We start from the raw sequence: 27341 nt of genomic DNA on the forward strand, positions 1-27341 counted from the left end.
CGCGTCGGGGTCTGTGCTGACAGCTCAGAGCCTGGAGCCTGCTTCGATTCTGTTGTCTCCCTCTCTCTCTGCCCCTTCCCCACTCGTGCTATGTATCTCTCTGTCTCTCCAAAATAAATAAAACATTAAAAATAACCAAAGAATTAGAAAGGAAATAACAAAAATAAAAGCATAAAATAGTGATAGAGAAAAAAAAAAGACATAAAATAAAGGTTATTAACATAGCCCAGGATGGTGTTTGAAAAGAAAATTCTGGCAAATTTAAGAGGAGGGGAGGGAAGGAGGCAAAGGGGGAAGAAAAGAGAGAGTGAGTATCAGCAAATAACCAATGGAAAGAATTTAAAAAGCAACATAACTGAAAATGCTATAAACATACAAGATTGAAGGATTTTAGGAATAGCTTTATTCAGTAATTTTGAAAATCTAGACAGAAATGGGCAAATCCCTATGTAAAACATACAACTTACCAACAAAGAATCAAGAAGAAATAGTTAACATGAATCGATGTATAACCATTAAGTCTCAAAAAATTTCCCAAAGACAAGGAAAAGTCTGGTCTCAGATGTTTACACTGGTGATTCTAGCAAATGTTTAAAAAACAAGAATTTCAGTCGCACAAACACTCCAGGAACGGAGACAGACAGCACAACCTAACTCATTTTCACCAGGCTAGGACAACCCTGATGCCAAAACCTGACAAGGACAGTCCTCACAGTTTGACCCATTTCATAAATCAAATGAGACTATTTACAGAAGTCTCTGCAATGCTCACAGAAATGTCTAGCAGCAGTTTCAAATCTTGTAAACTGGGGTAATTTGAATAAACATAGCACAAAAGGAACCATTCCAAACTTCAGCAACAAAATGTTTTGAAGAGAAAGTCATCAAGAACTAAAGCCAGCAATGCTGTAAAAAGAGAAATGACCGCTCATATGCCCCCAAACACCCATGTCCTAACGATGACAGAAACTCGGTTAACCGGTAAGTGCTGCATAGGAACTCCAAAATGGCAGCTTGGTGCGTCATCTATCATAGCGAAGTCAAGTCAAGGGGGAACCATATGGCATGATTGTAATATGAAGCTTTCACGTCTCTAGAAGCAAATGGAAGGACAGGATTCGTTGGGTCTTGACGGTGCAAAATGATTTCCTCAGGAAGCATTAAGTGCTTTCTAACACAGGGGGAAAAAAAGCTTTATTCAATACAAGTGAATGCGATACCAGATATGCAAGATTAGAAATAAATCGTGCACTTAAAGTAAACAAAACTCTGTGAGAGGCCTTCTACTTTTCAACTCCCTCAGTCATCTCCAAATTTCTCTGCTGCCCTACCTGCAATCCACCATCCTCTTGAATACCCATGAGTGAATTACCCAAAGGCAAGCGAAAGCCTGCTTTGTCTCTCCCCTCAGTCTTCAGGCTCCTCTCCCAACGCCCGGTAAATATGTCGAACAAAAGCATGCATGGTACAGCCGTCCGCCTGCCTTCGAATCCAGGCTCCACCACCTACAGTGTGACCTTAATCTGTCCCTTAAATTCTCCGGACATAAATTCTTCATCTGGAGGCACCTGGGTGGCTCATTTGGTTAAGTACCCGACTCTTGGTTTTGGCTCAGGTCACGATCTCACGGTTCGTGGGCTCGAGCCCCGCGTCGGGCCCTACGCTGACAGCACGGAGCCTGCTTGGGATTCTCTGTCTCCCTCTCTCTCTCTCTCTCTCTCTGCCCCTCCCCTGCTCATGTGCACATGTACTCTCTCCCTCTCAAACTAAAAAAATAAACTTTAAGATTTTGGAATTATTTCCTACATTCATCTAGTTTTGCTGACGTTGTTGTTTCAAGTTTTTATTTAAATTCTAGTTGGTTAACATATATGGTGAAATTGGTTTCAGGTGTAGAATTTAGTGATTTTTCACTTACGTACAATACCCACTGCTCATCACAAGTGCCCTCCTTAGTACCCATCACCTATTTAGCCCATCTCCCGTCCACCTCCCTCCATTTGTTCTCTGTCATTAAGTCTCTTATCATTCATCTAGTTTACAAAAATTTATTGAGGTTCTGTTACATGCAAGGTACTACACATGGGACTTATGATACTACGATAAACAGGACAGATATCTTTCCTGCCCTCCAGAACTCACAGCCACTATGCACTTGGACTCACTGGTCATTGGTGTAGCCAAATAAATAGTGACTTTTTTTTTTTTTTTTTTTTTAACTTTCTCTTCATGGTCCATGTGAGTCAACTTAGCCTAAAAACAAAAACAAGGCACCAGAACACAACATCCTCTCCTGTATAGACTCAGTCTCTACCTCACCCCCACCCCAGCGGCATGCAACTCCACCCACAGCAGGCACTCAAAAAAAGATGTTTTAATTGATTTTGTCTGGAATCTGTGGCTACACAATAATTTCATCAATATGGAGAGGAAAAAAATAGGAGACTCTCCTTACAAGCCTCCTCAAGATGGTGATCTGTACCGAAAGATGGGGACAGGGGTGGGGCAGAAGTACACGGTTTGTATCATCAGGAGATCGTATTTGAGAAGAAGTGAGGTACGAAGGAAAGCAAACCACCCGCCAGTATTCTGTGTCCTTCCTTGCTTTTGTCATCACACCGGGCCAACTTCTGCTTCAAGTCCCAGCGTGGCCATTCACTAGCTGGGTGACCTTGCTCAGACATTTTAACCTTATTTACAATAATAACTTATCGGGATTTAACATAGTAACAACGTGTATTATTTATCATTTAAATTATAATAGGATTGTTCTAATTTACGTTAACTGCAATAAACCGTTGTTATCAGTTACAAGATTTCTATTGTTTACACCAGTCAAGAACCAGAAATAAGCAATATTTAGGTGTCTCAAAGGAAACAGGAAGTATAAGTCAGTAGTGGTTTAAAAAGTCCTGTGTAGGGGTGCCTGGGTGGCTCAGTCGGTTAAGCATCCGACTTCAGCTCAGGTCATGATCTCGCAGTTCGGGGGTTCGAGCCCCGCGTCGGGCTCTGTGCTGACAGCTCGGAGCCTGGAGCCTGCTTCGGATTCTGTGTCTCCCTCTCTCTCTGCCTCTCTCTCTCTCAAAAATAAATAAACATTAAAAAAATTCTTTTAATTCCGTGTAGAAGAGTTGGGAGCAGAAAGCTGGTTGGGAGGAGCCTTTGGAAGCTTCATGGGCACAGCACTTTAGGTAAGAAAGAGAATGTTCAGGGGCGCCTGGGTGGCTCAGTCAGTTGAGCGTCCAACTTCAGCTCAGGTCATGATCTCACGGTTCATGAGTCGAGTCCCTCATCAGGCTCTCTGCTATCAGCACAGAGCCTACTTCGGATCCTCTGTCCCTCCTCTCTCTCTGCCCCTCCCCCTCTCATGCTCTCTCTCTCTCCCCAAAATAAAGTTTTTTTAAAAAAGAAAGAGAATGTTCAGTAGTCCATTTCAATGCGTGAGAAGAGCTATTGGAGACAGGGAAGTCAGTCCAGGGAGAAGGAAAGGGGAAAAGAGTGAAACCAAATCCCAAAGAGTTCTCTGGAAATGATCGTTTTCCTTCCCCAGAGTTTATTGCGCCACATAACTTCAAAATCTGTACCCATTAGTGAAAGTTCTCAAAAAAACAACTGGACTAGCAAGAAGAAATGGTTCCACAATAGAATCCCTGAGGAAAAGAAAATGTCTACAGAAGAAGCCTCCAAGTGGGAGTGAGGAGTTTAAAACAAAACAAAACAGAATACAGTAGTTAAGGGGATGGGGATTTGAAATGAAGGGAGGTCATTTGAGGGAAAAAAAAAAACAATCAAAAATGTTCATTATTTCTACAATACTATCACATAGAAATAGCCTCACTCACCTGACAGGAAGTTCAAAAGAAAAGATGGAGACTCTGCACAAATCTGAAAATGAAAAAAAAAAAAAAAATTAGATCAATGGCAAGTTGGCTTCTTGGCACCGTAATGCTTCAAGCTACCATCAGCCCATCAGCCATGGCCCACAGACCACCCTGCCATATACCAGGGCTTGAACTTGGAAGCAGAGTTAACAAAAGAAATGGAGGAAGCAAACCCGGCTCTTAAGGAACTCATTTTAAACTGAAGACCAGTCCAAAGCCACTGTTGGGGAGGAGCGGGTTAATGTTTTAGTAGCGTTTATGACTGCTCAGTCTCAGGCTTCATTAACAGCATCATAGGGGCACTGGAGAATGAAGTGGCCGGGTCGGGGGGGGAAGGGAGTCCCTTCTAGAAACCATGCTTTGTCAGATATTTCTTTATGTTTTTGTGACTTAACTTCCCTAGAACATAAACTCCTTGATACCAAGAATTGGGTCATTTATGTTTCTTGTGCCCCTAAAGCCAGAGGCAGAATTCTTTCTCCACAGAGGGACCACATAAATAACCGTATTGACTGTTACGTGTGGCTCAGAATTGGAAGGGGGATGTGGGGGTATGGGCAATGACCTGAGTGAGGGACAAGGCAGATGCATACCGGCGAAAGGGAAAGGGATGCCCACCCAAAGCAGAGTGCAATGTTGACAAACTGACTTGTATCTTTCAGAATATTCCATTACGCTTTACTTCGAAACCAAAACACTGGTATGACTATTAACTCGAAGAGTTAATACGCTTCATACGAGAAGAGAACTCACTTCATACAATGGTGTCCCCTCATGTGAAATACAGGCATAACGGTTTTCAAATCAAGATTTGTTAAGAGGAAACAATCTATAGGTGATCTTGGAACCAAGTGACCTACTTCTGGCTTCAGTCAACAGACAGAAGTTCAATGCTCAACGAAGAATCCAAGATATGAATTCAAAGAACAAATAAGGAGTCATGGTGAGTTTCTATTGATCATGATATGTTCTTTACCAAAAAAAAAAAAAAGTAGTTCTTGGGACACCTGGTGGCTCAGTTGGTGGAGCATGTGACTCCTGATCTTGGGGTTGTGAGTTCGAGCCCCACACTGGGTACAGAGATTACTTAAAAATAAAATCTTAGAAAAAAAAGTAGCTCTTAATAAAGTCTGATATGACAGAAAAACTTCATTAAGCAATGTTTAAAGAAGACAAAAACGAAGGCCAAGCATGACATCCTGTCCTAGGATGAACAAATTGCAAACACATGGCCCAATGCTCAATGTGGAATGAATGTAGGATTAACAAGTGAAAAACATTCAGATAATCAAACAGAGAAACAAACCGACTGTGACTTGAGTATGGAAATAATTTCACTTCACATTTGTGCAAATGAGGGTTTTCTACCTAGGGATTTTGACGAAATTTCACAACTCAAGAACATTGCCTCTTCAAAACCTTATCGATAACCACAATGAAGCACAAAGGTTTTTGGTAACTAAGTTTATTAATAAACAACATGAGGCTCTCTCTGCTCCTTTGGAGTACTTTCAGGTAAAAAAAGAAGGCAAACAACAATGAGGTTTGTTTTGCCCACTGGAGGAAAAAATTTTAAAGGCCAGTAATATCCAGAGCTAGGGAGCATGTGGGGAAATGAACAGTCACATACAGTGTTAGTGGAAACATCAACTTTGAGAGAATAGTTCAGCTAGGTTTTGAAATGTGAAGGGTGTATAGCTTTTGATTCAGAAATTCTAATTCCAGAGGTTGTCCCTACAGAAACATTGATACACATACACACAAAAAAGCTGTCGTTGCAGCTTCCAGTGTGGGGGAAGCTAAAGCACCCATCAGCAGATGAACAGTTAAATAAAGAATGGCCCATCCGGGGGCACCTGGGTGGCTCAGGCGGTTAAGCATCTGACTTCGGCTCAGGTCACAATCTCGCGGTTTGCGAGTTCGAGCCCTGCGTCGGGCTCTGTGCTGACGGCTCGGAGCCTGGAGCCTGCTTCCGATTCTGTGCCTCCCTCTCTCTGTCCCTCCCCGCTCACACTCTCCCTCTCCTTCAAAAATAAATAAACATTAAAAAAAAATAATGGTCCATCCATATTATGGAATATTATGCAATGCTTAAGAAAATGAAGTTGACCTACACGTATTGACATATAGAGATTGTGAGTACATGTAGGCCAGAAGAAAAAAAATCAAGTATTCCTAATAATACACAAACTAGGATCTGGTAAGAAAGAAGCAAAGCTCTACGTGTGCATACTTATTTAAGTAGGGGCAAGTGCGAATGCACATGAAAAAGCCTGGAAGGAAACCCACCAAGCCTCCACAGAACGCAGTGTGATGGGGGAAAGGATGAACACAAGACACGTATTCGTGTATTGCTTATGCAATGAAATCTATTTCTTCCAGCTAAGAAAAGCAGGAGAGAAGGAGAGCCAAGACATCCAGGTTCTCCAGAAAGAGCTCCCAAATCAAGCTCAGAGGGAGGGAGGCTGACTAGGAGCTAATGCCATCAATGGCTCAGCTGGAGGCCATGTCCGCTGGCCCTGCCCTAATCCACTTAGAAAGAAAGAGAGACCATGGGGGGGGGGGGAGGGGGGGAGGGTACAGTGACTGCCAATGTTTGGGCTCCTTACATCACTGAAAGGAAAGGGCAAGTCACAAAAGGAACCCTATCGACTTATGTAAGACATGGCACAGAACAGAGAAAGTTCTCAGAGAACAGCAAATTCACCGACAGCTGGGATTAACTGAAACCTCCCGCAGTTGCAGACTGCCCCAGAGCATGACATCCGGGAGGCTGGAAGTACATCCAACTTCCTCCATTTATCAAGCTGGCTAAAAGCCAGGGTAATACCAGCGCGAGCAGGGAGAGAAAAAGGGTAAGCAGACTGGACAAGTGGTTTGGGTGGGAAGAAATGCTGCGTATATGGTCAGAGCCCCGCTCCAGTGTCAAGTAAGCTCTCAGAGAGGCAAGCCCCCATCCAAGGATCGGGACTCCCGAGCTCACAGACCGCAGAGGCCCTGGGTGCCGGCCACAGGACCCAAGCATCCTGGGGGTAATCAGCAGAAGAGGCCAAGCACACAAGTAACAGCCAGCCAGCCCCAGGCAGTTGTACCACTGCCCTCTGGGGCAATGCGAAGCTGGTCCAGGGATCAATTTAAAAAACAAAAAGAAAAACCCCCGCTGGCTGGCTGGCTGGCTGGCTGGCGACACAAGGCCCTCCTGGAAGACTCAGCACGTCATCTGAAACCTAATGATTAAGTAGTGGCCCGGACCGAGGGACAGAGAATGGCAGAGGGTTCCTGGCATTGACACCACCAGGGAAGAAAGGGCCAGAGAACACAGAGGCTGTGATAAATCGGGAACGAGGGCAGAAATCAACAAAGAGAAGCTTCTCCACACTAGTAGGAAAAGCAAATTGCACTGTCAGAGATGACGCTGAAGGTTAGGCTTGTGGGCACGCACAGAAGGCCAGGGATATGCAGGTTCCGGACTGGAGAGTAGTGGGTATCACCATCGAGGCACAAACAAAAGAGGGATGGCAGAACCGTGCGGTGGTCCCACTGCTGATCAGACCCAACCTAATAAGATCTTCACCCACACAGACTGCTCGAGAAGAGTTAAATTGTGACAAGGCTCTGGAAAACTCTAAAGATAATTCATGCAACAAACATTTACTGAATGCCTACTACATGCCAATAACAGGGCCACTCTGTATGGCTCCGCAGGCTGCACCCTGCCGAAGGGTGCCCGGCCAAGAGGAGCTTCGGAGCCTGAATCCAGAATGTCGAGTTTTCTGGAAGCGCCAGATGAACCGGCTGCAGACTCTGTCACAGGCATGGCAGGAGCTCTGAGGAAGGAAACTCAACCAGTGCAGGGAAACGGATGCAGGCATGGAACACCTCGAGGAGGTAACAGTCATGCTGCATCCCAAAGGGTGCACGACCCCTTTTACGTGAAGAAATAGGAAAGAGCATTCCGGAGAGGAAACAGCCTTAATCAAGACACAGAGCCCATGACAGGCACGGAGTGGGCAGGACTTGGAATCAGCTGACGTTCCTGACGCATAAAGAGCAAAACAGAGGATGGCCAGAAGGGACCCTGGAGAGATGGAGCAGAAAACCAATGGAACGTATTAAAAATATGTGAACGGGGCACCCGGGTGGCTCAGTAGGTTGAGCGTCCGACTTCGGCTCAGATCATGATGTCACCGTTAGTGGGTTCAAGCCCCGCTTCGGGCTCTGTGCTGACATCTAGGAGCCTGGGGCCTGCTTCACATTCTGTGTCTCCCTCTCTCTCTGCCCCTTCCCCTGTCATGCTCTGGCTCTGTCTCTGTCTGTCTGTCTGTCTCTCTCTCTCTCTCTCTCTCAAAAATAAATAAAAAACATTTAAAAAATTTTTTAAAAATACATCATGTGAATGGACTGGGAAAAATTCACACTGCGTGTCCACAGGGAGATCGTGATGGATCATGACTAATAGCCGCTGAGTACACAAGACACTCACAGGAAAAAGAAAAAAAAAAGGCAGCTAGGTGTTCTCCAGCTCTCTGAGGGGCAGAGGAGGAGGAACGGTGGCTTAAACCATAGCCCAAGATTTAAGTTAAATAGGAGGACGGATGCCCTGGTGTTGATCGCTGTTCTTTTGCAGAAGTGACAGAGCTTGTGGAATTGCTTTCTCAAACATCTAAGGAGATGACCTCATCGTGCCTGTGGTAAATGGAACAGACCAGGCCAGGGAAAGTAGCTGCCATACTATTTTTCCTACACTCAACTCCTTTCCTCTCTCCCCCCTCCCCATTGTTCTCTCTGCCCTTCCCTTCAACAGGCGTTAACTTGTTTCACTGTGCTTCGCTTGATTGAGCCTCAAGGATACTGCGGGGAGGTTTTGGGGTTTACAGATTGAAGGGTTGTGGCAAATGGAAGGGCTGTGACAATCCTGCATGAAGCAGGTCTGTCGCTACCTCCCTTCCAACAGCATTTGCTCACTTTCTGTCTCTAGGTCACGTTTTGCTCATCCTCACAATATTTCGACCTTGTTCATCATTATTGTATTTGTTATAGTGATCTGTGGTCAGTGATTACAAGTGGCTGACAGCTTCAGATGATGGTGAGCATTTTTTAGCAATAAAGTATTTTTGAATTCAGGCGCGTACGCTGTTTTGTGCAATGCGATTATCGTACACTTAGCAATTAACACGTAACGCTTCCAACGAAGTGTAAACATAACTTTCATATGCGCTTGGGAGACCAAAAACTTCATCTGACTTGCTTTATTGTGGTGGTCTGGACCCCAACCCACAATATCTCTCCAGCGTACCCATACTCTCCCTCGTCCTACAATGTCCCTCCTTTCCTTCTCTCCCCTTACCTAGCCTGACATTTGCCAAATTACTCCAAGACCTCAAATGTGGACGGTTACCTCTGTCCAGAGCTGGAAGAGCGGTATAGAAGCCCGCGTGCCAAGGACCCACCATGGAATGACTCCCTGATAATCAGATCCAACTCTCTGAGGGAGGCAACCACAGCCCTCCACAGGACAAGGTGCAATTAAAGGTGTTTCAGAACAAAGCATCACTTGCTCTAGGGTACAAATAATTACCACCTTAAAAGTAAATACGTCTGCGAGGACATACCAATTAGTTCTTTCTCAGAGCGTTAGTTTACGGTTTCACAAAAAGAATATTTTTAACTTTTTTTAAGTTTATTTATTTTGAGAGAGAGAGAGAGAGAGAGCACAAGCAGGGGAGGGGCAGGTATAGAGGGAGACGGAGAGAATCCCAAGCAGGCTCCGCACCGTCAGCATAGAGCCGGACACGGGGCTCAATCTCACAATCTCACGAACCACGAGATTGCGACCTAAGCCAAAATCAAGAGTCGGACACTTAACGGACTGAGCCACCCAAGTGCCCCTGAAAGAATACTTTTTTTTAATACAAGTCTTAGACTAAACTATACATTCATACAAAGTTAACCCGAGGCGAACCATCTTCCGTTTCTTTGGAAACATTTCGCCACGAAAACTGAATTTAGGTAACCACCACAACCTTAAATCGACCCCAATTGTCATACCCGGGATTTTCTAACTCCTAACTTCCCTTTCCACTGGGTAGCAACAAATTCTGGGCATTTCCCTCTACTTGAACTATGTTTTGATATTGTATTTTCAATAATGAGATAAAATACAATGAAAACATATATAAACGGGGACAAAGCCCAAACCATTGTACAGGTAGGAGAGGCTCCACCAAGCAACTAAGAAAAACCCCACGTCAATTTTTCCTTTGTTTGTTAAATTTTTGTTGTACATTTGACATGATATTGGGGCTAAAAATAAAGTGTGAAGCATTAAACATCTTTGTGTCCAAATATATTTGCCGGTGGAGACGTACTACAGACTTAACTGTTCCTTAGTCCCATGTCAGGAGTGAAAAGATGAAGAAACCTTTGCCCATGAAGGTTTCATTGTTCCCCCTGGAAATGAGTAAGAAGTCACATTATTATCCAGTCGTATTTGACAGATAAAGTGCGCAAGATAGGAACCTGGTGATTCATTAGTAGCACTTTTTATTTCAACGTGACACCCTCACCCTCACCCTCGACACTGTTGTGTCTCTGCCAACTGTGCCCGCAAAATAAATTTCTAGTCCTTCTCTTTGGTGGTAGATTGCAAAACGAGGTGTACAAAACACGTACACCATGCATGCTTGCCATCCCAGCGCGCTTGTCCATTTGCAAGGCGACTTTACGGGGCCTCCTATCAAAAGGCGGAGTCTATTTCTCCACCCCCAGAACGTGGGCCAGCCTTGCCCCTTGCTTTTGCCCAAGAGGACATCAGCAAATGGGATACAAGCACACAAGTTCGCACCCTCTTGCTGTTCCTGGCGCCCTCAAACCACCGCGTAAGCACATATACAAGCCCGAGCTAGCCCGCCACATGGCGAAAGGCACCAGCCCAGTCATCGCCACTGTGCCAACCCCCGGGGACAGTCATCTGGCTGACTGGCAGCTGATGCAGGTGCATAAATGAGACCAACTGAGACCAGCAGGACCATCTAGCTGGGCCCAGGCCAACTACAGACTCCAGAATTGAGAATTAATAAAATGGCTGTGGCTTTATTAAGCCGCTAAATTTGGGGGCGTTTTGTTACATAGGAAAAGCTAATTTATATACTTTCTTTCTTCCTTTCCTTCCTCTTCATTCTGTCTCTTCCTTCTCTACCCTTTCTTCCTTTCATTACCACCCCCCCCAACACACACACACACACACACACACACACACACATACACTTCTTGCTTTCTTCCTTTCCTTCTACAAGTACTACAAAGTACCCTTTTAGGGCCCACTTGGTACAAGCCACTGGTCTGGACTATTTCGAATTCACAACCCTTTTCTTCTAACCCACTCGTTTTGAAAGCCACCAAGCTGACCATGCAGACCTTGCAAGGTCTAAGGCCCCACTCCTAAAGTGATTCGGCAAGATGTTTCTGGAGACCAGCAGGCCAGGAGGCAGACTCTTGGCCGAGTTGGCAGCCCAGCTCCGGACATTTGCTGGTGACAATCTCCCGGGGGGAGTCATTTGTCACTGTGACCTGCTGAGTGGGTCACTGAGGGGTTCCAGCCCTCCCCTCTACCCGCCAGCAGGGAAGTGTCATAAGAAAATGGACCTTTCAAGCCAGACACCCAAGGGTTAAAGGGCATAGCCCAAGACCCTTTCTCTCATGTGGCTGCTGAGGCTAAGTAAGCAGAAAATATATTTATAACTACAGGAAACAACGCATTGTGAGTGGTAAAATGCTTAGATTTCCATTTGTTTACTACACGAATAAAAGACAATCAATAGGATCATCTTACTAATGACACCAAACCACTCAGTACAACTCAGAAGCCAGAAGGTCATTCCTTAAAATGCTTTTCTTTCCTCTTCCACATTTAGAGTCTGCACTTTATTCCCTAACTTATTTTTCCCCCGAATGATGTTTTTTCAGACTTTTTAAAAGCTTACTTTTCCCTGGTGTCCTGGAACCTGCCATTTGTTTGTGGTTACGTTAATTTTTAGAAAGGTCAAATTAGATGTCAGGGTTGGATAAATGTTCGTGTGTGTGTGTGTGTGTGTGATGTTTTAAATGAGATTCTCTCCCTCAAGATTCCTTGGAGAAGCTCTCTCCTTCTCTAGGTGCATGTGTGAATGTATTTCAAACTGACCACCAAAGTGTGAGGTGGACAGAAATTTTAACGGCTTCCATCAACAAGGTTTAATTGGAAGTATACCCTCTGGTACACATTTCTAAGATTTTTCTCAATTTCTGAATGCTGTCCTTTTTTTAAGTTTATTTTGAGAGAGAGGGAGAGACAGTGGGCACTTGCGAGTGGGGGGGGGGAGAGGGGGAGAGAGAGGGAGACGGGGGGGGGGGAGAGAGAGAGAGAGAGAGAGAGAGACAATCCCAAGCAGTCTCCATGCTGTCAGCACAGAGCCCGAGGCAGGGCTCGATCTCACAGCCGTGAGATCACGACCTGAGCCGAAGCCAAAAGTCGGTGGCTTCATTGACTGAGCCACCCAGGTGGCCCCTGAAGCCATCCTCTGGCAGAGCAGAGGAGGTTTACTGCTTCAAGCATCTTTAATATTTCCCTTCCTATGTTCTCAAACTGTTATAGAGCCTCATCATTTAGAGAGAATTACTTTTCCTCCTTCTCATCTGTTAAGAGTAATAACTTCTTCCATTTGTACAATGGTTTATGATAGACAAGATGCTTTTGCATACATGACCTCAAGTGACCCACAAATGTTTGCCAGGCCCCATACTAGGTAGTGGGGATACACTGGAAAGCAAAGTAAGTCCTGCCTTCAGGAAGCTTATCATCTGCCAGGGAAGCAAAGATGTGATATAAAAATTAACACCAAGAAATGCAAATGTGGTAAGTGCCGCCAAGAAAAGCATGTGGACCTCCAAGTGAAGAGAGTGGGATTTGACCTAGGGGGTCACGGATGGCTTCCCTGTGGAAGTGATGCTAAAACCCGAAGGATAAGTGGGAGGAGTGAACCCAAAAAGAGGCAGGGAAAGACCATACAAAGTAGAAGCAGCACGTGCAAAGGCACCGTGGCAGGAGGGAATATGACCTATGCAACAAACCAAAAACATGTCAGAGTGGGCAGGACGCAGAGGGGTGGGGGGGCACTCGGAGATGAGACTGAGGGAGCAGACAAGACTCAGTTCATACGGGCTCCTGGTGGCCAAGGTGAGGATTCGTGTCTTGTTCTCAGAGCAATGGAAAGGCGCTGAAGGACTTTAAACCAAGGGTGATGTGTTCACATTTTGGCAAGACTGTTCTGGCTGTTGAGTGGAAAATGGATTACGGAGGAACAGAGTGGAGTGGGGGTTCCAGTTTGGGATTTCTACTCTCCATCTCAAACACTGTTCTGAAGGTCTGAGCAATTCAATAAAACAAAAATCCAAAGTCAGATGTATAATCAAGGAAATGGAAACTATAGACTTATGTCATACACACACAAATATAATGGAATTCAGGGTTTGCAAAAGGAGGAAGATTCAACATGATGATACAAATCAGTTTCCCCAGGGCTCGACAAACTTCTTCTGTGAAGGGGCAGATGGCAAATATTGCCAGCTTTGAAGGCTATAGGATCCCTGCTGCAGCTACTCAACTCCGCCACTGCGGCAAGAGAACAGCCACGGACAAAACGTAAATGAATGGACGTGGCTGGGTGACAATGCAACTTGATTTTCAAAACCATGGGGCGGTTGCCCATGGGCAGTAGTTGGCCCGGCTCTATACCCCCGAGGAAGGGATATGAGTATTTGAGAAGAGAGACGCTAGCTTGGCTGAGGCCGGTGGTAGTGGTGATGAGATACAGACATAGGCGAGGAGTATCTGGAAGGGAGCATCAGTGGGCCTTGTGTCTGGATTGGATATTGAGGGTGAGCCAGTGGAAGGCACAGCCTCGATTTCAACGAGGCAAGAGAGGCTCAGAGGTAGTAAGCGGCCAAGTGTGGGCTAGAACCCAGTTCATCACACCTGACTTTTGTGGTCACATACAATTTGTACAGGGTTAACGTCAATCCCCAGCTCTCCCCCTCACATCAGTCCCTGTGAGACAACGTGGAAATGAGTCAGGTGTCAACAATAACAAAAAACCAACATAGTAGACAGTCAAGGCCTCACTGGGGGCTGGGACACAGAACGAGGAAACCAGAGTGGGTAGGATTAACCAGAGACCGGCTTTAAAAAAGATGAGCTTGAGGCACCTGGGTGGCTCAGTCTGTTAAGTATCCGATTTGGGCTCGGGTCATGATCTCATGGTGTGAGTTCGAGCCCCACACTGGGCTCTGCGCTGATGGTACAGAGCCTGTTTGGGATTCTCTTTCTCTCTCCCTCTCTCTCTCTGCCCCTTCCCCGCTCACTCAAAATAAATAAATAAACTTTTAAAAAACTACAAATAAAAAGACGAGCTTACAGTCAAGTGTCCGGTGAGGATGAGGAGGGGCAAAGGCAGGAGGAAGAAGGGTAAACCCAAATGTGAGGGACAGACGTGTGCATGAGCAGGGGAGGGACAGAGAGAGGGAGACACAGAATCCCAAGCAGGCTCTACCCGGTCAGCACAGAGCCCAATGCGGGGCTCGAACCCATGAACCAAGAGATCGTGACCTGAGCTAAAGCCGGAAGCTCGAGGACTGAAGCACCCAGGCGCCCCAGAAGTTCTTTGTTTTTAACTGCCCTCTAAAAGACAACCTGTCAAGGCTTCTTTTGTAAGGCAACGCAACCCACTAAAGAACATGAATTTCAAATACCAGGGTCATTAACAGAGAAGTGTGTCAGCTTCAATGGGGAGTAGGGCCACCACAGGCATGGATGGCTGGGAAGGGCCCAATGGGGTCAAGGCCCGGACAACACAGGAGCACTGAGGTAGAAAGCTGCCCGTTAGCTTGGAGAGGGCTTCTCCCAGGGAGGGCGAAAGCAGAGGGGCGGGGAAAGGGAAGAGACCCCAGGGAGGAGCTTTAGCCACAGCACAGGTCTGCTGGGCCGGGCCTCAGAAACTGGAGGTCAGTGCCGTTCCAATCAGCTCTCGGACATCCAGGAAAACCTCCCATTTCAAACTGGCCTTCTCGTTTTATTTTATTTCCTCCCTCATCGGGATGTTCTCTTAAGGCATCAACACTACCTGCTCCTTTTGCTTATGTTGCCTTCAAAGGACTACTTGGCTCCTCCAGAAGCGGAGTTATTTTTACAGACTGGGTGGTGTAAGGCAGGGTGGGGAAAGCCCGAGGTGGCGGAAACTCCTCTCTCACCGGAGAACTTGGCCGAGGCACCCCGCCCTGGCCTCACACCAGAGCAGGGCCATCCATTTTCTTCTTTTTTTAGTACTAGCCTCTGTGACCCACCCAGTGCTGTGATTTGTCAGTGTGTTTTTCCGGGAGGGCTGGCAGACGACTTGTCGGGTTCAACGGTTTGCACCGACGGCCCCAGTGGAGTCCTCTGAAGACTGCAAAACTGGACGCACAGACGGCCCGTAAAAATCCTACCTCCCACAAGCGTCTGGACGCTGCCTTTTCCCAAATGACCCTCCAGCACTGATGCAGCATGGGTGGCTTCACAATATTTTTTTTTAATGATTTTTCCAAAACTGAGGTGTTCCAAGTGATGTGGGAGTACTATTTTTTTTTTTTCCCTTGCGAGAAGCGTCTAAACTCCCCAGAGATTTTGGGAAAAATGGGAGCGTAACTCATGAGTGGACTGACTCTCAAAGCTCATCACCTGCCACCAAACCCCAAAGTCTCCGTGAACCATGAGATGCACGGGGCCTGCCTGTTAAGAGGCCCGTAAGTCACTTTAATACACTGCAGGGAAAGCGGTGTGATAATATATGTGCCATCTAGTTTGACCTTGAACTGTTACGAGGGGTCAGCAAACTTGACTGCAGAAAGGCTACTCTCCGGAGGCAGCTCCCCCGTGTCCTTCTGCCATGCAGATGTTGACCATTAATCCACACTTTGCTAGTCAGCATGTGGAATGCCAGAAACATTCTACTGATAAGAGTAGTGACTCAACAGGAGCGATGAAGAGGATGTGGAGGAAAAAAGCAGAAGTTATTTCTCTCATCTGAAGTCACAGAGGTTAGTCTCGGGGATGCATGGAGAATTCTACAGTAAAAAAAAAAAAAAAAAAAAAAAAATGCAGGGTAAATATGAAACAAATATTTCAGTCAGTCTCCCAGGTTCATCTCCGAAAGGGTCAAGTTGAAAAGACACGGACCAGAATGGGAAGGTCAGGTAAGCGGCGAATGGGGTTTGTCAGAAACATTCACTAACTTCTTAACTCCCTGTAAATTGTCAAGAAATCTTAACCATAGAAAAGAAAGGTCGCCAGGCCCGCTCATGAAGTAAGTGGCAGTCGTTTCAAGGGTCATAAGCACCTGCCTTTGAATTCTGGCTGTGCCACCTGCCGTCCCTAAAACCTCGGGCAAGTCAGTCAGTCTCTCCGTGCACCTCAGTTTCTTCATATGTAAAATGGAGAGAATATCAACAGTGCCCATCTCACAGTTGTTGGAACACACAAAGGTGTAACTAAAGACAAAATACGTAAGGGGCACCTGGGCGGCTCCATCGGCTGAACGTCCGACTTCGGCTCAGGTCATGATCTCACAGTTCAGGAGTTCGAGCCCCGCGTCGGGCTCGCTGCTGTCAGCCCAGAGCGATGAAACAGGGATGATCCCTGTTTCAGGGATGTTTGCCCTTCACGGTTCTTGTGTGCAGGGGTGAGTAAGTGCGGGAAAGGTGCCCAGGGTGGAGTCTGGCTCCCGGCACCACCGGCTCGCAAGTGCCGCTTCGTAGCGCTCTCACCAGCTTTCGGGGCTGAAGCGCGGCAGGCAGGCCGCTCGGCTGCCTCACGCGCCTGGGGTCGTGGGTAAAACTGAACGGGCTCCTCCGAAGACACCTGCGCTCTGTCCTCCCCGGCGGCCCCACCTCGTCCAGCCCCCTGCGGCCCCCCTTCCCTGTGCTCTGCTCCTCATCCCCACCCCGTCACAATCGCCCCCCCAGGACGTAGCCGGTGTGGGCTCCCGACCCCTGAGTGTGAAGGCTTAGTGAGCTTTCTGTCTCAAGGCACCGGCCGGTGGGAGGGTCGGATCACCGAATCATTGACTTTGACATTCGTTAGAGGCATGTGGAGACCGGAAGAGAAAGTATACTCGAGGGGCCGTGAGGGGCCAGGCCTACGTTTGAGGATTGGTCGGCTGGCAGCTCACGGCGCCACACTAGGAACACACCAGGGAGCAGGACGGATACAACTGTGCCCTTCTGGAACTCACATGCCAATGGGGCACTCAAGCAAACAGAAACGTAAATGGACAAACACAGGCAACCGTCTCAAGTGTGAAAGAGGGCCGTGAAGGGAACACACGAGGAGATGGATGACATTCCTAGAGGAGACGACACAGAGAGAGTGCAGCTTGCTCCGTATTATAAGGAAAGTCAGCAGAGACAAACTGAGTCACGGCGTGACCATTGCTGTTTAGACGTTCAGGTTGGCAGGAGTCGGGCAACGCTTGGCCGATATGCCAGGAGACCCTAAACTCCACACGAGGGAACATTCCTTTTCACTCAGCTTTTTCACTCCTTTTCTCTCAGACAAGTTTCATATGAGAATATGGACACAAGTCCAAAGGAATCCAAATCATAATATTTAGAGAACAGGGTAAGTCTTCATCCGCTTCTGAGCTGTTTAGCTGAAGTTACAGGAGTAGACTAGAAAATGCACTCCCTCCAGAGCTGGTGGAAACTTGCCTTCTTACTACACCTCAAGATGCCAACTCGGAGATGGGGGGGGGGGAGGGTGGGACTCGAGTTGAATTATATTTGTTTTGTTGCGGTTTTCTGGAATCTCTAAAATTTTAACAATAAAGATATATTATTTTTTAAAACAAAAAAAAATCTCACGAGCAGCATATTTTGGGGTTTTCTCTATCCCAGCAATAGCAAAACAAAACTACACTAAAAACACTGTTAGCTGCTCAATAGAATCTGTACGCTATTAGTAATAAGTAGCAAGCAGATAATCAAAGCTGGGAAGTGGATATGAAGTGTGTGTTGGCCGGGGAGGGGGGGTGCGGGGGAGATTTTTGAGAGGCGGCCTGCGAAAGATGCCCGGAGGCCCACTGGGGGATGAGAGCTGGGGATGAGCGCCACAGGGAAAAGACACAGCGCTCTGGAAGAAGGATCCCTGATCACCCACTTACCCAGACAGGAAAGATTACTCCTGATGCGAATCAGTCTGGACTTGATGGAACCAAGCAACGAGTCAGAGGAAAATTAAGTGATGCGTTGGCATGGTGTTCGGATAAATGACAGCCAAAGTCTAGTAACTGCAGGCTATGATCAGGCAGGATTTGAAGTGCTTTATTCGTACTAATTCAATCCTGGGGTGCCCGGGTGGCTCAGTCGGTTGGGCGTCCAACTCTTGATTTCGATTCAGGTCATGATCTCATGGTTCATGAGACTGAGCCCCAAGTCGGGCTCTGTGGTGACAGCATGGAGCCTGCTTCAGATTCTCTCTCTCCCTCTCTCTCTCTCTCTCTGCCCCTCCCCCATGGGCACACATACGCATACTCTCTCTCTCTCTCTCAAAATAAACTTGAAAAAAAAGGAAATAGAGAAAGAATGAAAGAATGACATCTGAAAACCTAGGGGAAGAAAAACTATTGCAAAGGAACTCAAACTCAACTTTGTGATTCCTTGTAGCCAAAAGACAATAGGAATACTACCCATTTCTGGAAGTTTCACCATTTCACTTTTACGTAATGCTAATTGCTTCTCCCACTTTCAGCTTTACACCATTTTGGTTTATAAAAGGTTTCATAAGAATGCTCTACTTTTGGACAGCACGGGAAACCTGTATTTCCAAAACCAATTTTACGGGTTGTGAACATTTGGAAGAACTAAAGCCACGCAAAACAATCTCCAAAATAGCTGGTTAAAATCTAAATGAATTATTGGCTTGATTTAGGTTTAGTTAACAGAATAACTTGAGGTTTGTTGCAAGCTTCATTAACTCTGAGTGAGTGTGTGTGTGTGCATGTGCGTGTGTGTGCGCGCGTGTGTGCGTGTGCATGTTTAAGCCCTCCTCTCGCCCCACCCTGGCAAACGGGGGCGGGTTCAGTTGTTCAGTGGGAGTGGTCTAGGGAACAGTAAGGAATCATTTGGGTGGACTGTGCGGGGAAACACATATATTTGTCCCTGGCTTGGTTCAGGCCTTGGCAAGTCGTATTGTCACTTGGTCTACTTTTTCTTCAGAGTTCAATTCAAGCTCATGGTTAAAGCTAACGGCAAAATATTGCTTAACTGAATAGGCACATTGCCGCAGAGAGAAGGGTTCTTTGCTTAAGGTGCCAAGCTCTATTACAGCACATTCGACAAGCTACCTGATGTTCGCTGGAAGAAAATACCGCTTCACGGCTACAAAAGCAAGTGCACATATCTAATGCACAGCCCACAACCTAAACAATATTCAGCCTTCCAGACACAGTGCTTAGCAAAAGTCTGGCTTAGCTTTGTTGTTAGGCGTGTGAGTAATAATTTCACTGGGTCCTTAACTTCTTGAGGAAACGAATTTCCACTTACTGATTGATTTAATATGGTAACCGTAAAAAGAGCTGGACCCAGAGTCAGAAGACACGTCTAAAGGACTGAAGGAATGAAGGAAAAGGAAGAGAACGGAAAAGAAAAGAAGGTGAAGGTGAAGAAAGGAGAAATGAAGAAGGGAAAGAACAAGGAATGAAGTCCTGGCTCACGACAGGGAGGACCTCCGAAAACATGATGCTAAGCAAAAGAAACCAGACCCAGAAGGCCATATACCGTATGGTTCCAGTTATAGGAAATGTCCGGAGTAGGGGAATCCCTAGAGACAGAAAGTAGATGAATGGTTGCCAGGGGCTGAGGGCGGAAGGGAGAAATGGAGAGTGACTGCTAATGAGTCGGTAATGAAAAATGTTCTGGAATTAGATGGTGGTGATAGTTACACAATCTTGTGAATATGCTAAAAAACAAAAACAAAAACAAAAACAAAAAACATGAATTGCAGAGCACCTGGCTGGCTCAGTCAGAAGAGCACACAACTCTTGATCTCAGGGTTGTGAGTTCAGGCCACCCATTGGGTGTCGAGATTACTTAAAGAAAGAAATAAAACTAAAACACACATACACACACACACACATTGAATTGCACACTCTAAAACGGTGAATTTTATGCTCTGTGAGTTATTTCTCAACCAAAAAGGGGGGAGACAAAAAGAAAAAGTTAAAAAAAAAAAAAAGACCTGACTGCTATGGACACCCTCTGAGCTGTGAGCAAGGCATCTAATTTCGCTACTATGCTTCCTCATCTGAGAAATGGGGTGATATTAACCTACCTCCCAAGTGGTCGCAAGGTGAGGGTGAGATTATCTACGTGAAAGTAATCTTGGAAAAAATGTACAGTGCTACAATTCAAGACAATTTCACTCAAAGCTCAATGAGGTTCTTCACGGAAATTTATGGTAATTCTAAAGTGTGTATGTGAAAGCAAGTGGCTAAGACAACTTGACAAAGAAGAACAAGAAAGAAAGGCTTCACCTACCGGACACCAAGACTCATTAGAAAGCTACAGCAATGGGGCGCCTGGGTGGCTCAGTCGGTTGAGCATCTGACTTTGGCTCAGGTCACGATCTCACGGTTCGTGAGTTCGAGACCCGCATCGGACTCTGTGCCCACAGCTCTGAGCCTGGAGCCTGTTTCGGATTCTGTCTCCCTCTCTCTGCTCCTCCCTGCTCACACTCTGTCTCTCTCCCTCCCTCTCTCCCTCTCTCTCTCTCTCAAAGAGTAAATAAACATTAAAAAAAGAAAGAAAGAAAGCTACAGCAATGAAGGCAGTGTAGTATTCTCTCACAGTTAGACAAATACACCAGGAGGGCAAATTTGGGTGAGCCCGGAAGCAGATTCGCACACATAAGGACACTTGCTATGTACAGCAAAGGAAGTGTGAGGGCAGAAGCAGCTCAAGAGGGCAAGGACGCTAGGACGGCTGGTTTTCCACACGCGGAAAAACAATCCAGATTCCTCTCCCTCAATTCCAATTAGACAAATTATTTCCCAAGCCAACATTTAAAAACTTTCAGGAGACAAACAAAAGAATATCTTTAGGTTTGCAGGACAGGAACACGAAAAGAGGAAATCATAAGAGAAAAAAAAAAAGAAATTTGATTACATTAAAAGTAAGAACTTTGGGGCGCCTGGGTGGCTCAGTCGGTTGAGCGGCCGACTTCGGCTCAGGTCACGATCTCGCGGTCCGTGAGTTCGAGCCCCGCGTCGGGCTCTGTGCTGACAGCTCAGAGCCTGGAGCCTGTTTCAGATTCTGTGTCTCCCTCTCTCTGACCCTCCCCCCTTCATGCTCTGTCTCTCTCTGTCTCAAAAATAAATAAACATTAAAAAAAAAAAAAAGTAAGAACTTTATCAGAAAATACCATAAAAAGTAAAAATAAATAAATAAATAAATAAATAAATAAATAAGCCACAGAGTGGGAGTCACTGTCTACAACACATATCACAAAAAATTAGTTTCCAGAATATATAAAGGGCATCTACAAATCAATACCAAAAAAATATTGATAACCTGCCAGAAAACAGGTAAAAAACTGAAACTAGAATTTCACAAGATAAAACTGAAATAGCCAGTGAACAACGGTACTCAGAGAAACGCAAATCAAAACCAAAAGAGATATAATACCATGCCTACCATCTCAGCAATATCCAAAAGTCTGGCTACGCTAAGTGTTGGCAAGGATTCTGTTCCTTAGGAAAGCAATCTGGCAATATCTAGTACACTTGAAGAGGCATAAACCCTACCATCCAGCACTTCCAATTTTAGATATTTAATCCCTAGAGAAACATTCATATACCAGTACAAGTAAATATGTTCACGGCTGTTAATAGTAGCTTCGTTTTTAACAACGAAATCTGCAACAACTTAAGTGACCATCAATAGAAGCAGGTATAAATGTATGTTTACATAATGGAACACCACAGAGCAAAGACACAGACATGACCTAGAGCTACATGTAACGAGGACAAATGTCACCAAAAAATGTTTCAAAATGAAAACTGCAGAAGAATATGACAACAGAAAAGATAACCATCATATAAAGTTTAAAAGCTTGCAAGGAGCATTCTCCTTTGCTTAGGAAAGTACACATATGTAGGAAGTATACATATGAGAAGATAAATACCAATTTCAAGATAGCGCTTACCTTTGTGCATTTTAAAAGCATTTAAAAAAACCCCCACATTTTTTAAATGTACAGCCAGGGTTGAAGCTCTCCTGGTGACACCATTGATGAGCAGGTCCAAAGTACGTGGAATTCTCTGCACTTTCCTCAGCACAACTGAACCAGCACAGACCCACCCACAGTGGGTCCCCATAGGAGCAAAGGCCACACAGGGGTCAGAGCCATGTGCTTGACTGATATACAGTGTTCTGATTACCTGAGCCAATCATCCACAAGCAGTTGAACCCGGCAATAACAAGACACAAGGCTCACTTCACCTCAGGTACCATTTCGATCCTAGCAGGGAAGGAAGCTGAAGTATTGAAGTGGAAACATCCTGGTTAATGAAAGATTACCATTTAGTAATAAACAGTAACGAAGATTATCAAAATCATAGTTAATATGAAAATCGTCCCATACCTAATTTAATCTTTAATTCCAGTAGTGTGTGAGAAGCCTTATGAAAACATCTGTTGTCATTATACGTAATTTTCCGGTAAAACGTCTGTGTTGATAGAAGGCTGGATAAACCAATGAGAAGTTGTACCTCTACCTCTCCCTTTGCACAGTCAATAGGTGCCTGGGTGACTCGGTTAAGTATCTGACTTCCCCAGCTCAGGTCATGAGTTAGAGCCCCACGTCGGGCTCCCTGCTGTCAGCGTGGGATTCTCTTCTCTCTCTCTCTTTCTCTCTCTGCCCCTGGCCTACATGCACCCTATCTCTCAAAAATAAATAATATGCACATTTTTTTTAAAGGCTACTCATAAACCCAAGAAAGCAGGGCTACATACACAATTCTTTTATTCTAAGGGTTATTTTGCAGGAAGGTAAGAAAATAATTCCGAGGACTTCAACAGGCCTTGGCAAGATGAACAGACGTTGCTTGGAGTAAACCAACTTCGTTTTTAGTACCCTTTCTGTCCTTTAGGTGGGGCCCATTCCCTGGCTGTAGGTGTCCCGTGACCTCATATTCTTTGAACCCCTACCTGCTCTCAGAAGACCTCATATCAAGGCACATCAACCAAATTCTATGCCCATGTACATTTTAACAATGCTTTAAACCAAAGAAAGACTCTCTAAATGTGGAATTTCAGGATTCTGCTAGATGAATAGGAGAAATGCAGGGGGTAGGAGGGAGCGAGGCAGTTATCGCTATGGACCAGATTGTGTACCCTCAAAATTCTTACGTTGATGCCCTAACCCTCAGGGTGACTGTATCTGGAGATAGGGTCTTTACAAGGTAATCAGGTTAAATGAAGTCATAAGGGTGGGGCCCTAATCCAGTTGGACTGTGGCTTTATAAGAGAAAGATCTCTCTTTCTCTCTCAAACTCCATCTCCCCCACCCCACCACCATTTGAGGATACAGCAAGAAGGTGGCAGTCTGCAAGTCAGGAAGAGAGCCTAAAGTCACAGGGAACAAGTCACGTGGCCATACATCCTTGATGTTTTTACAGATGTTTACATTGAAGCTAGCCCTGTTGATGTATCGTGTACCCTTAAGATACCAAGTCTAAAGGACCAAGGGACTCTGATTAGGAACCCCAAGAGGTCCAAACAAAGATATGGGTATTCAGTCTGGTAGGCAACACACTCTGGCAGAGGAACAGCGAGACCGAGAAATCCATTCCAGAGTGGCAGGTCAGGCTACCCTCCCGAACATCCCTGCATGGTGGGAGTTCCAAACGCGCAAGGAGCCACAGAAAGGAAAATTCTGCATCCAAGGTCTTGAGGGGAGAAGGCTGGGTCATAACACACTTGTGAACGTACAGAGGGACTAAGAATCCGGATGTCGGTGCAGGCAGTCTTTAAATGTACTGAGAGGCTTGGATTATGCCCCGGTTAAGATCCACTTCCAGTCTCGGGAAGGTGGCAGGAGGAGGAGTTCAAGCTGAAGATGTGGCTAGGAGGGGCACTGATCCTTGATGCAAGGCTTGGAAAACAGGCGTGGGTACATCCTCGAAATTTAACATCAGAGGCCTTCACAGTAAGATGAAGGTCCAAGAAAGAGCTCCTTGTCCCAAGGGGCTGGACAGAGAGCCCAAAATACAGAATGGCAGGGAGAGGAACACAGAGTAGGATGTGGCCAGGGTGAAGTTCGTGGGGGGCACAAGATGCGGTCAAGAGCTCTGAGGCAGAACTCACAAACACCCCACCGGGCAGGGGCCAGAAAGACCAGAATCGGCTCTGCTGAGGGGCCCACGATATCGCCTCTGCTGACACGGTCCCCAAACAGCCCAAGAACACAAAAGCATTCTCTCCGTGACCGGACATACTTCCAGCCATCTAAAAGGTTTGTGTCATGCCAACACGATAGCTAGACACTGGTGAAACCCCCCAAAACAAACCTCACGGGGCTCCTATGTGGTTTTCTTGTAATGGAATTTTATTAAACAAAAGTAATTCCTGACTGCTGGCCTTGAAGACCCCGAACATAGTTTGGGTTCCTCCCAAAGGTGACTCTGAGGAAGGATTCGAGAGCAAGTAGTTGACTTAGGATGTGATCCCGGGGAACAGGAGAATGCGGAGGTGAGGGGGAAGCAGCAACAGCTAATACAGGTGCGTTATCCAGCCAGTTACCACTGGGGGCGACTGAAGTTCAGTCCCAGGGAACTCGGTGCATGTGCGGGGGGGGCAATGGAGAATGCCAGTCTGTCTCGTTACCCCACCTGTGGGCAAAGGACCACCGTTCCCTTGCACTCCCGACCTGCCCCCCGAACGAGCAGAGCGGGCTCTCGGGCAGCAAAATGCACAGCCGGTAGGCGGCTGCTGGGTACTGAGGTGGTCGGGGGGCCAGGGACGTTGAGATGAACACCGGGTCTCTCTGGCATGAATGAGGAAATATGAAATGTTGAAGCCAGGAGAGAAGAGGGTTGTTTCATGCACGCCCTGCCTCACTCCTTTCTTCAGGTCAGTACCTGGGTGTGTGTGTGTGTGTGTGTGTGTGTGTGTGTGTGTGTGTGTGTGTGTGTGTGCGCGCGCGCGCGTTTTGGTTTGGCACGCGTTTGAGTGCAGCAGTTTTTCTTCAGGTGTTTGGAATGTTTGAGGAGAGACTAGGTGAAGGAGGTTGAAAGGAGTTTCTTCTTGAAGGTGACAGAAACATTCAAAGAGTACTGGCTTTGTGAGCCACTCTAAGGCAGACTGCACACACCTGCTTCTTCAGCCAGCGCTGGGAGGACCAGCACAGAGAGACGCGTGGGCAGGGATGTTTGTCATCCTGGAAATGGGCAATGGATAAAGGTTCCACATAATCCCCAGCTGTGCTCTAAAGCCTTGCTATTCAAAGTGTGGTCCCCTGAAATCTCCAGCCCTGGAGCTACAGAATCCGCACCTCCAGTTTAACAAGATCCCCGGGAGATTGGCTTGGACAATTGAAAAGCACTGCCGGAGATAGTAGTATTCACTCATGGTTCTCTGTATAGAGTTCATTCTGCGACTGTGTCTCCCACCAAAACCAAATGGAAGGTATTTGCTTGATTTCAGCCTATATTCACTCTATCCAGTTTGTGGAATGAACTTCAGATTTGCTGAATGGAGTAAATTGATGCAACTTGGGACAATGAAAGAAACTAGTGTCAACCTGCCAACCTGGGTGTAATCACAAAATAAAGTATGCTTTAGTTTTTCAAAACGTTCAATTACTTCTTTCTTCCCTTCCTTCCTTTTTTTTTCTTGGCAAAATTAGGAACCAGTGCTTAAGAAGCCGGTACCATTCCAAGTCCATTCAGGTAGGTAAACCTTTGCCTCAACATCTGCAAAACACATTCAAAAGTTTCAGGAGTGTTTTTCATTTCAAAATAATTACGTGTGTGTGTGTGTGTGTGTGTGTGTGTGTGTGTGTGTTGCAGAAAAAGAAAAAGACCAAAATTCTTAAGATATTCTTTAAATGACATTGGATATAGGTAGTTGGTAAAGGAATAAATGAGCATAGAAACAGACTTAGGAAAAAATTAAGGTAGAAATACAACAGATGCCAAAAGTGAATTCAAGTTATGAATAAAAAGCATCAGTATTATATATGGATACAGACGTGTGAGTATGTCCAAAGGTGACTACTAATCCTAATTGCTTTCAGAGGAGAAAATAATTGACAACTGTGCAAATGATTAGAAATAGCTGCCCTTTGAACAATGCGGGGGTTAGGGGTGTTTGGCCCTAACCCTCCCCAGCACAGTTGAAAATCTGCATGTAATTTTTGACTCCCCAAAACTTTACTAATAGTCTACTGCTGACCTGAACCTTTACCGATAACATAAACAGTTGATTAACACATATTTTGTATGTTGTATGTATTATATACTGCATTCTTACATTAAGTAAGCTAGGGAAAAAAATGTTAAGAAAATCATAAGGAACATCACATTTATAGTACTGTATTAAAGGAAATCCGCGTATAAGTGGACCCGTGCCGATCAAAAACCTGCGTTGTCAATGCTCACCTATATATTTAAAGCATTCCTTTAGGTACTGAAGGGAAGCAGAATAGTGATGAGGGAACATAAGGCGGCTGAGGGCAAAACACAAGCTAGCACACCACCCCCCTCCACGTGAGATATGTGTGATATTCCTACCACACTCCTGACTGTCCAAGAACAAAGGAAAGGACACAAAACAAATGGTTAACTGATAGAGATCACAGTCCTGCAGGACTGTGGGTCTCCATCAGTTTACAAACATCTTAGTAAATTATAAGAAAAAGGCATTTTATCTACAGCCTCATCGCCAGAAACCTGTAGAGGCAGTTTCCTGGAGCCCCAACATCACCCCTCCTCCATGGTGATGTGGGGGACAAAGACAGGAAGGAAATGGCAGGTAAAATTAAATTTCCTTATAACCTGCAGCCCACTGACAGATACTTGAGGCAGGCAGAGCAGAACACTTCGCCAGGAACTGCCTACTGTCTTAAGGTTAATGTTTTGCTAGAGGGAAAAACCACCTTGACTAGGCCTCCAGTATCCTGTGAGTCTTCTTTAGCATATGAAAATCTCTTTGGAAACTCTTGACTTTACCTTCCCCCCCCCCCACCCCCAAGTATATAATCAGTCTGTCTTCAGGGTCCCGGGGCAGCTCTTCATGCCCACGGGTCCTGTCCCCGTGCTTTAATAAAATCACCTTTTTGCACCAAAGACATCACCTTTTTGCACCAAAGACGTCTTCAACAATTATTTCTTGGTC

The 27341-nt window shown here is 45.8% G+C and overlaps 1 protein-coding gene across 2 annotated transcripts in view; it reads right to left on the minus strand.

Moving 5' to 3' along the window:
- ADGRG2 (adhesion G protein-coupled receptor G2) overlaps window positions 1-27341 on the minus strand; it is a 122481-nt gene that overhangs the window by 78836 nt on the left and 16304 nt on the right. For both annotated transcript variants that reach the window (XM_045472620.1, XM_045472619.1), the window contains exon 2: window positions 3843-3885. The gene's annotated coding sequence lies outside the window, so the exon portion shown is untranslated. The remainder of the gene's footprint in view (window positions 1-3842; window positions 3886-27341) is intronic.

Source organism: Leopardus geoffroyi, chromosome X (genome assembly GCF_018350155.1).
Source record: "Leopardus geoffroyi isolate Oge1 chromosome X, O.geoffroyi_Oge1_pat1.0, whole genome shotgun sequence".
NCBI classification, from domain to species: Eukaryota; Metazoa; Chordata; class Mammalia; order Carnivora; family Felidae; genus Leopardus; species Leopardus geoffroyi.